Raw genomic sequence first — 11137 nt, 5'->3', positions numbered from 1 at the left:
GGTCTCCACAGGTCTTCACCTGGCTATGGCAATGTCACTTGTCCTAAAGAAAGAATGACAAGAGACAGAAAGCACAAATATGTCAACAGTTTTTAAGAAAGACAGTTGCCATGACACTCAAATAAATGCTGTAACAAGAGGTGACTTTGGGAAAGCCAACTTTTGGGTTGTCCTCTTCAGAAGGAATCTCTTGCACAGGATAGAGCAGCCCTGTTGCCTGCAGGACCCAGAGCTGAGAAGCTCTGTAGTGTTATCATACTGTTTCCAGAAGCATGTGACTGATTCTTCAGCTGCAATCTGGAAGTTAATCTGATTTTCTGCTGTGATAAAAGAAATATAAACTACAGAAGTACAAACAGCACCAACAGTCAGTGGGGAGAAGATGTTCTTCCTCACCTCTTTTCAGCCAACACCCCACTCACTCATTGGCAGCAATTCTCCCTCTCTTAGTGAGAAGAAAATGTGGAGTGAATCTGCTTTGGGCAGAAAACAAAAACAAAAATTTATCTACAACTTCTGCAGTTTTCAGCTGCTGTTATAGACAATGCTTTTTTACTCCCTCTGGAGACAGAATGGTCCTCTAATCTCTTTTGCTCCTCTACTATCCACATTCACTTTTAACTTCCTGCTTTTCCCTTAAAGTAACAAACTTCTACTAAAACTAAACTGTCAACAACTCCCAAGCAAGCTTGATAGAAATGCCAAAATACAAAACACCCTCCTTGCAGAAAATGTGTTCAAACAGGTGAAACTACCCCTTTCTCTCCCTCCTCCCCATCTCATGAACTAGATCTTCAGATATACACTACTGGTAGAATTTACTTTAAAATCCCCATGCTTGTTTTAAACTACTTTTAGATGAACTATAGCTCTTTTTATTTCAACTACTTTTAAATATGGTTACAAATAGATCGTGACTTGGAGAATTATTTTTCTCCATCAGGAAGATGGCTGTCTTAGACCAATATATGGTCTGAATTATATAAAAATATAGGAAGCTCACAATGGGAAACTCATAATGTCCACATCACCTAATGGAAAATGAAAGAAAAGAGGATCAAAGGTGGAGTTGTGTGTGTGCATAAATATGCATATATATATATACACATATTTATATATGCATGTATATATGTAATAAAAAGGAATGTTTTCACTTTGGTTTGGGTCTGAGAGATTGAACCTGGGGCACTGACTTACTGAGCCACAACCAACTATTTTTCATTTTGAGACAGGGTCTCACTAAGTTTCTTAGGGCCTCACTACTTTTCTGAAACTGACTTTGAACTTGTGACCCTCCTGCTTCAACATCCTGAGCCACTGGGATTACAGGTGAGTGCCACAGCACTGGGCAGAATGTTTTAACTTTTTGATGTGGTTCTGTCAAATGTTATTCATCAAAATATACTAATTTTTCAATGGACACATCAAGATGACCTAGTCAAGTCATTCTTATCTTAAAAGAGCTGCTATATAATTTTGCTCTGAATTCTCATCTCACTTTGCTCCTGCAACACTTCCACTAAAACCATTATTTAACTAGTGTCTGTCCTCACAGATTACCACCAAAAAGAGTGCCTTTTGTCACCAAGGACCTTTCCTTCTGTCTAATGCTACTTTCTTTTAGGAAGATAAAACAATGTTCTTTTTTTCAGTTACCTAAATCTCCTTTGAGATTTCAGAATAATTAATTTCCCATTCCATCCCTCCCAAGACCTATGGTAGTATCCAAGGGATACTTAAGAAAAGGACATCTCATCTACAATCATCCAGCTTCTGTTAAACCATGGTTTGTCAGGTTTTGGAGAACACAGATGATGTTCTTTCTGTTAATGAATCACTGGACCACAAGGAGCTACATCTGAATCTGAGAGAGACAACTGCATGTCACCCAGACATACAATTCAAGTTGGGCACAGTAGCCATATGGGTTCGAGGTTGTCATCTTTGGGGTAGGAATAAGCATATCAAGAGCAGAATTAACATTGAATTTTAGTGGATAGACAAGAAGCAGACACTGCTAGATACTTCTCCTCTTACAATATCATATATCTCTTTGGAATGGGGCTGCCCAAAGAACTGTATTTTCCTGGTTCCCCTTTTAGCTATGTGTAAATTTATGATCAAGTTATCACAAAGAAACATAAGAAGAGCAAATGTGAGCAACTTCTACCTAACCTGTGAAGATTGTACTATTTTGAAAATATTAATAGCACACAACAGAAATAAAAAATGTTCAACATCTCGAGTGATTAGAGAAATACAAATTAAAATGGCATTGAGAGTTCATCTCACTCCTGTCAAAATAATAATTATCAAGAATACAAGTAAGAATAAATGTTGGCAAGGATATGGTAAAAAATGTTCACTCATATGTTGCTGGGGGGACTGCAAACTGGTGCAACCACTCTGAAAAGCAATATGGAGATTCCTCAGAAAACTTGGACTATAACCACCATTTGTCCCAGTTATCCCACTCCTAGATTTTTACCCAAAGGACTTAAAATCAACATACTACGGTGACACAGTCACATCAATGTTTATAGCAGCTCAATTCACAATAGCTAAACTATGGAACCAATGTAGATGTCCTTCAACAGATGAATGGATAAAGAAATGTGGTATATATACATGATGAAATATTACTGAGCCATAAAGAAGAATGAAATTATGGCATTTGCAAATAAATGGACAGAAATGGAGACTATCAAACTAAGTGAAATAAGCCAATCCCAGAAAACCAAAGGTTTAATATCCTCTCTGATATGCAGATGCTAACACAAAATAAGGTGGGGTAAGGGAAAAATAGAAGTACATTAGATAAAGGAGAATGAAGGAAAGGGAGGGGAATGAGAAAAGAGAGTTAAATGAATTGAACATAACTTTCCTATGTTCACATATGAATTCATGACCAGTGTAACTCCACACCATGCACAAGCTCAAGGATGAAAAGTTATACTCCATGTATGTATAATATACCAAAATACCTTCTAGTGTCATTTATAAATAAAAGAAACAAATAAAATATTAAATTAAAAAAATAAAGAAAAAATAATAGCAGATAATTTCCCAGATGATAAGTGCAACTCTAAGTGGTGAGGGCCAAACCCATGTGCAGGATAGTCATTGAATTAAACAACAGTTTACCTTTACCTTATTAGCAGAAGACCTAAGGTGGAAAATTAACATAGAAAGGAGATATGGGACTCATAAAGAGGCATGATGAAGGAGAATGCAAGCACAACTCTTATTCCTCCTCTACAGGTGATGATATTAAGACACACATAATGTATACACATACACTTTTTGAAATAATATGAACTAATATTTACATGGAAGTTTAGGAAAAATTTTAATCACCATGGAACTTATTTGATTTATATAACTTACATAGCAGGCAGTAGGAACAATCTAAGCAGGCACATTTAAAGCTTCAACTCATACATCATGTTCGTAAACATTCCAAAACAAAGCACATGGGTTCTGTCCATTGAGAGACACAGAAAGTCACATGACTAAGGGTTTGGATGCACAATATTCCTATAGGGGAGAAGACGGAGAGTTGGGAATAGGAATACCATCTACCAAAGTTGGTTATGCATGAACTATAATTGAGTAGATACAGCACACTCTGATTCTGTTTGCTTTCAGAAACCACATATATGGGTCATGAAAATGAGGAAAACCCTATGCCTGTTGACTTCACAAGCTAATGAGATTACCATGAAACCTCAACCACGAAGGATGACTCCTGATCATTTGAGTCTTTACTGGTGAGATTCAGACAGTTGGGTGATCTCCAGATTTATTTCCAGCTAAAGTATTTTGGTCTTTTACAATACCCTGGAAATTCAAATTTGTGTTTTGTTTCTTCTTTATAAAAAAAGGTGTAACTGCAGTTATGACTGGTAGAGGACTTGCCTAGCATGTGTGAGGCACTGGGTTCATTTCTCAGCACAGCATATAAATAAATGAATAAAATAAAGGTCTATCAACATCTAAAAAATAATTTTTAAAAAAGTTGTCTATTTAGTGTTCTCAACAGTGTTATAGGACAACTACTATTGTCCTCACTATGAATTATTATTCATCATGGGCCTTTTGGAAGCACTCTCAGATTATTTATGCCCTCTGAGGTTGAAGATTATTTTACATGCCACTTTTGAGCATTTTTGGGTATCAAAATGGGAAACTTCCTTGTCTAAATGTTACAACTGTACCTCAGGAATGCAAATATATGTGCAACATGTATGTTCATTTTTCAAACCTAAGACCAAGGTTTGTGAAGTTAGGAGGCAGGAAAGACTATGGCATGAGACAAATCATTACCCTATGTACATGTATGATTACACAAAAGGTGTGAATCTACATGGTATAGAAACAGAGCAATGAAAAGTTGTATTCCATTTGGTACAAAGAATCAAAATGCTTTCTGCTTTCATGTATAACTAAATAGAACAAACAATAAAACAAGAAAATAATACAGTTTGTGGTCCCTGTTTTTCCAATTACCATTCAAAAGTCATAGTAAATAGGACCTATTTATAGGTTGTTGTGAGTATTAAATGAGAAAATACGTGAAAACTCCTTAGGGTAGCACCTAGAACTACATAAATAAATGCAGCTATTTTGTTATTATCATAATATTTGTATTAGTGGTATGCTTCATCATAAAATCACTCAAAACTGATGTTAAGTCACCCTTAAGTTAACACATTGGTTAATTTCCCAGTGGTTTCCTTGAAACATCCTTGGTGGCATAACATCTTTGGTGATTTCAATTCACTACATTCATTGGCTTTCACCTGGCTTACAGCTAACAGGGAACATGTCAGGAGATTTCAGTCAAAACTAATTTTTCACTAGAGTCAGTTCAGAGGCATCCTCAGCATGCACCCCCTGTTGGCTGCACGGCGCAGGCCGGGTCCTCCCTGGTCCACCGGAAAGGCCAAGTATGCAGGGCACTTGGGTGGAGCCTCTCACGGCCAGATGGAGGGCGATGTGCCAGGCTTCTTATTAGCACTACTTATTAGCAAGGACAGACACGAGGCAGTGCAGACGTGGGTGGAGGAGCAGGATTTAAGGTGAACGACCCATCTACTCCTGGGCACTGGCCTTTTGCCAGCGGGGTCGTGAGGGCAGCTTTCCCATGGCCCCGGGCCGGTGGTGGGTGGGTGCGGAAGTTGCCAAGCCCAAGCTGCATGCATGGGGGATGGAGATGGACCTAGACCCCATTGGGGTGGCGAGGCCGGTGGGAGGGGTAACTTGTAAAGGTGCGCAGGAAGCATAAGTCTCAGAACAGAGACAGTGTCCTGGCGCCCCAGGCTGTGTGATTGCCCTTCAGATTCCGGTGGTTTGGAGGCCTGGCCCACGCGTTTGCTTAGTAAAACTGAAAACACATGTCCCACTTTTGATTTCTTCTCCGTTGACTGTGCAGGCGCAGTTGGTGATTTGGCACTGGTTAATAACCGTCAAAGCTGTATTTTGAAAAATGCAAACAAGCAAAAGATTGTAGGCTCCTTACCACACGCATTGTTGATTTCAGGTCCACCTGCCCTCCTCTTAGTCTTCTAAGACTGGGGAGTGTGCAGGGAGCGACCCGTAGCGCCCAACCTCCATCCAGCCTCTCCCAACCTCCTTGTCCTTATTTATCAGACCCAGAACATGGTGGTGCCTTGCGGAGTGACAGAATTGTGCTCAATAATAATATAGCCATTTACTCATCATTTTATTGAAATGCTAGTGAGAGCATGCTATTGGGTGTTGGGTATGGGAGACAACAAAGCCAAGATGAGCCCTGTCCACTGAGTTTCTAGATTAGTGAACAATGCTTTTCAAAGTATGGAAGCAAGTGTTCATTCAGCTCCTACTTATGCACTAAATACCACAGGAGTGTGAGGTTTTGTTCTCGGAAGGAAACCAAAGGTGCAGTTCTGTGTTCTGCTTAGAAGAGTGGTGGATGTAGATGTATGGAGAAGGTGCATGTCTGAAGAGTAGGAGTCTGGCAGAGTGTTTACCCAATCTAAGTACAAATTTTTGGACTGGCATTTTTATGTTCAGCGTATCTTGACTAAAGTGTAAATGGCTAAGTGCTTGCCTATCAATGGTGTGTGCACATTGATATTCAACTACAGAGAAACCTACATTTGGATATGAGTTAATGAAATTGAGTAGATAAGAGGTTTAAAGATGAAGAGGATGAGATAGAATGAATAAAAGCAGAAGTGTATAGGAAAATTAGTGGGGGTATTTATCAACTGGTGTTTATAAACTGATAGTGTAGGGAAGGAAACAAAAAGTAGAAGTAGCCCAAGGCATAATTATTGAATATTGTAATTGTAATTCCTATTTGCCAAAATAAGTTAATATTTTGGGAAATTAATCTTTGTGAGTTAAATTTTTTATTTTCCTAATTCCAGAAGTAGTTTGTGTTCTTTGTAAAACATTTTGGGAAATAACCTATATTGTGTTTGTGCCAGTGCTTTCAGGTTGTTTCCTTGATTCCTGGTCATAGAGGTTGATGCTACCTTAATAAGCCAGTTCTATTGTAGTTATTCAGTAGTCATACCAGGAAGTTAAACCTGGAGGCTACTCTTTTAGCCCTTCCATCGATTTTATGGTGAACTAATTTCCTATATTAAATTCTCTTCTGTCTAACTTCCTTGATTTTTTTTTTAATTTTTGCAGTTGTCTCAAGTGTTAAATACTGTTATCTTTATGGATATAGTTTCATATTTTAATTAAATGTCTTTTATGGTAATTACAGATTCACAATCTGTTTAAAAAACATAATAGAGATCCCATGTAACCTAACTCAGTTTCTCCAATGGTAATATCTTCAAAACTATTTAGAATATTATAGCCCAGACATTTACTTGATATAGTCAAGAGCCAGACCATTTCTGTTACTGGAGTCCTGGACTAACTCTGGAGATCCAACATATCAGGTGTGGCCACTCTTCCAAAAAACTAAACAAAAAATGTAATTATGAAAAACATGCCAGGTCCTCTGTCCTCCTTTTTTAGATCCTGCAGCATGCATATATTGGATACTTTTGTTGATGTAGGACAGGAGAGGCTGGACACCTGAGGAGTTTTCAGGAAGGAGGCTCATTGACTGCAGGGTCCAGGGTGGCTCTTGTCTAATAATTCTTCATCTGAACAAAGATTTAGGAAAATTTTTGAACTTTATATCCAGTGGGAGGAGGGAGTTGGAGGTTTTACATGACTATTGCTTTCCGATCCATCCACTAGGCCAGGTTTCATAAGTTTTTATCAAGAAACAGAGATAGTATCTTTTTGTACATAAACTTACAAACTAACTCTGTCACACCTTTTGTGTGCAAACCTGACATCTACAAGAAAGAGAAAGCTTCAAACCCCAAGGCATCCTGCTGATCTGACAAGAGGAGAAGCTTAATTATGGCAAGGATCTTTTGGGTGGGGGTACCTAGTCTGCTTCACTATACTCATCTCCTTCTAATCATGACTGATAATGGTTCCCCTATACTAAAGATTAGATACATACATGATTAGATTGGGTAGTCCAGGTAATTCAGTACAATCTTCCCATCTCAAGACCCTGAACCTCAGATTTGTCTGTGGAGTCTTTTTTGCCTAAAAAAAGTAACATACTCACTGATTTTAGGGTATACACATGAACTCTTTGAAGGCCACTCTTTATCTACCACTCCAAACTTTTACTTTTGCACTATTTATAGATAGATAGATAGATGCTCATACATTTCCATTCTTATCTCTGCTTCTCTGTTGAAGCATACAGTCCTATTTTCATTTTGTCCTTTAGCATGTATCACTCCACAGCCCAGTTGTTCTAGGTTGTGGAAAGGCCAGAGAAGGGAGACATGATTCATTGGGGAAAGATTATAGCAGATCAGTGGCATTTCTAGGAAGAGTTCCATGGCAACAGACTGACAGAGCATCTGTGTCCCTTAAGGTGTTTCTCCAAGTAGTACCTTTCTTTCTTGTGATGTTTGCCTAGTGGCACTGGTCAAATAAGTGACATGTATCCTTTCCCCAATGTCCTCAGTTCTTTGTTCATCCCCATTCAGGGGGGCTTAAGTGTTAGACTGAAGAAGCAGTGACATCAGCATTAGTTTGCTTGTATGACCAGCATTCCAAGGAACAACTGACCCAGTGTACATGCAAGAAACTAGCTTTTTACACATTACACTAACTTGCCCTAGTTCTCAGTGTGCATGAGAGAAATCCAGTGTCCTTTAAGATAATATGTATCTGGACTTTTCAGATCAGTCTTGCTTTCATTCTTCCCTTAATTTTGGTAGGTTTTTGGGAACAGAAAGGGAACATTCAGGGTCATGGTGTTTTACTATTCCCCTTTTCTTTAGTAACAACACAGCACAAATGGCAAATTAAAATGGGTGCCAGTAAGCAATCCATGTGTTCTTTGTTAAGTTGCATCATTACTGGGAGCACTTCATTTCCAGGAAAGGACAATGGCATGAGCTGGGTGTTACAGAATAAATCCCAAGCTGAGTTTCTCATCTATCAATTAACACTGACTGTATAACACTGACAGACTATTTTAGGTCTTTGATTGGTGACCCCAGTCTGCACATAAAGTAATTTGGAAATCAACTGTTTTTATACACAGAACTTCCCAGTAAATGATATGGGCAGTAAAGTTTGAGATTAAGGAAATGTAAGCCATGTCCTTCATTCAAAATGTTAGAGCTTAGCCCCCATATATGTCTACTCTCTGGTTTTGCTGTATTTTTTATTTCTAGAAATTCATCTATGCCCTTATCAACTGGAGGGAGTCAACTGGCTGGCCCAACACTTCCTCTGTCAGAATGGCTGCATCCTGGGAGATGAGATGAGCCTTGGTAAGACCTGCCAGGTATGTCAGTGTGGAACAAGCACTTTTCACCTCCACTGAAATACCTCCTCACATTTCATTACCATCTTAACTCTTAGCTACAAGATCTATTTTTATAGTAGAATGTGAAATGCCTCACTTTTATTAAGAGATCACAAACTTGGAGTTGATTTTTCCAGTTGTGGTAGTGGTTAAGAATTATGTCATTACCCTTATTTTATCTGAGCTTTGGCATGTATCTGTGAGAAGAGTTAATTATTTGAGTTAGAAGTGCAGTTAATGGGCCCAGGTTTAGGACTTTTCTCTGTGTTAAATGTATATACTTTCCTAAGGATCAAATTGACTCTAACCTCCTTACTAACACTTTATGAACTTAACTGTATTGCTTCTAATTTTAATCTTTCTTCCTCAGTGGGAGTGGGTTGGGGTGGGGCTGCTTCCCTTTTTTATACTGTGATAGAGAAATGAAGAGGAAGTACACCGTTTTTCAAAATACAACTTAGCCATCTAATGGCCTTAAAAAGGGGTGAGGTGTCAGGCTGGGATTTTAGCTCTGTTAAAGCACTTGCCTAGCATGTGTGAGACACCGTGTTCAGTTCTCAGCACCACATATAAAAAAATAAAATAAAGATCAATTGAAAATTTAAAAGATTTTTTTTTTAAAAAAGGATTGCAGGTGAGGTACAGCCTAGAAACCTGGAGAATCAGATGTGGCCTCCTTGGGCATTGATCAGTAGGTGGTGTGTTTAAATTTATGCTTCTGTCAGAATAATCAGCAATACTGCCCCAGATTGACATATGTGGGCTTGCCTTAATGGAAAATCAGTCCAGACATCACTTGGGTTAATCACACAAAGATTACTTACCTGAAGGATTCCAAAGATATTGTGGTGTAATTTTGATATATGCCACAGGCAACTTGATCAGAAATTAGGAAGATAAAAACTTTTTAATCCCAAAAAAGTTTCACCAGTGGTCACCAGTGAGAATGAGCAAGGGTCTCATCATCTTTTTAGAAGTTCAATGTCCCCTCCAATGCTCACCTTACATATATAAAGTTTGAGCTAGAGCAGTGCTATGTGGAGGCTTCTCTGACCATATGTTGAAGGCTACTTTACTGAGACCAGGTGTACCTTATCAATCTTGGCATTATTCAGAATGCAATATGACCTCTCAGTAAGGTCCCCTGAGAATTATCAGTGATCCCTCTTAGCTTTCTTGGGCAAAGAAATTGTTCCTGGTTTATTCCTGCACTGAGAAATATGAAACTAGAATAAATCTCAGATTCCTGGAGGTGTCCTCCCTTTAATCTCTTTTGTCTCAGTCGCTGAAATTGTCCTACTGACTTCACTGAGAGCCAGAAAATTTCACTTGTCTTTTGCTTTTACAGCTGTAGTTTAAATTCTTTAAATATATACCAACTCCTATTCTGTTTTGGTAAAAATGTGTTTAGAATTTTTGCATCTACATTATGAAACATATTAGTTTGCATTTTTCCTTTCTTATATGTTTTTGTCTGGTTTTAGTATTAGGCTAAACCTGGCATCATAGAAAAAATTGAAAAGTATTCCTCCTCAATTTTCAGGAAGAATTATGTAGAATTGTTACTGTTTCTTTTTTAGATGTTTGATAGAATTCACTAATGACTCCAAATTTATTTTGTAGACACATCTGATTTTTGGTAATAAAAGGTAAACTTTTTTTTCTAAATTGTATCCTCAGGGAATGCTAAACAGAATGATTTTAATACAGTTAAGTCATTTAATACAGGGTTGCTCTTTGCACACTTTGGGCTGGGATAGTTACATAAGAAAATAATTTCCTTTATAAAATTAATATGATCATGTCAAAAAAAGTGAATGGCTACTCTATCATCACAGCACTCTAACCACCTGCAAGCAGCAAGGTATGTTTTTTATCGATGAAATTACAGTGCACATATAGCTCTTATGGTTTCTATTTGTTAATGTATCACTGCCACTGTAATATTGCATTTTATTATATTCACAATCATTTTCAACTGGCTGCATAAAATGCCATCAGGAGAATTTAATATTTACTTAAATGTTCTATTGATGAGGAATCATGAGTTCCCCCTTTTTGGGGGGTTCATTACATTAATTTTGATGTGAACATCTTTGAGCATATAGTTTTCACAGGATTTTGTATATGATCCTTAAGGCATATGTTTTTCCTCAGAAATAGCACAGTATTTGGGGATGCAAGCTCTTCAAGCGTTTTTGATTATTGATAGTATTCTTTTTTCTTGTATATCACAAC

General features: G+C 37.9%; 1 pseudogene; it reads right to left on the bottom strand.

The window, feature by feature from the left end:
- Positions 1 to 5337: 5337 nt before the first annotated feature.
- The window catches only part of LOC124974538 (5'-AMP-activated protein kinase subunit beta-2-like), a 58290-nt pseudogene continuing 52490 nt past the window's right edge, over positions 5338 to 11137 (bottom strand).

Source organism: Sciurus carolinensis, unplaced genomic scaffold (assembly GCF_902686445.1).
Source record: "Sciurus carolinensis unplaced genomic scaffold, mSciCar1.2, whole genome shotgun sequence".
Lineage (NCBI taxonomy): Eukaryota > Metazoa > Chordata > Mammalia > Rodentia > Sciuridae > Sciurus > Sciurus carolinensis.
Note: the sequence above shows the minus strand (reverse complement) of the source record. Positions and strands in the feature narration are given on the sequence as shown.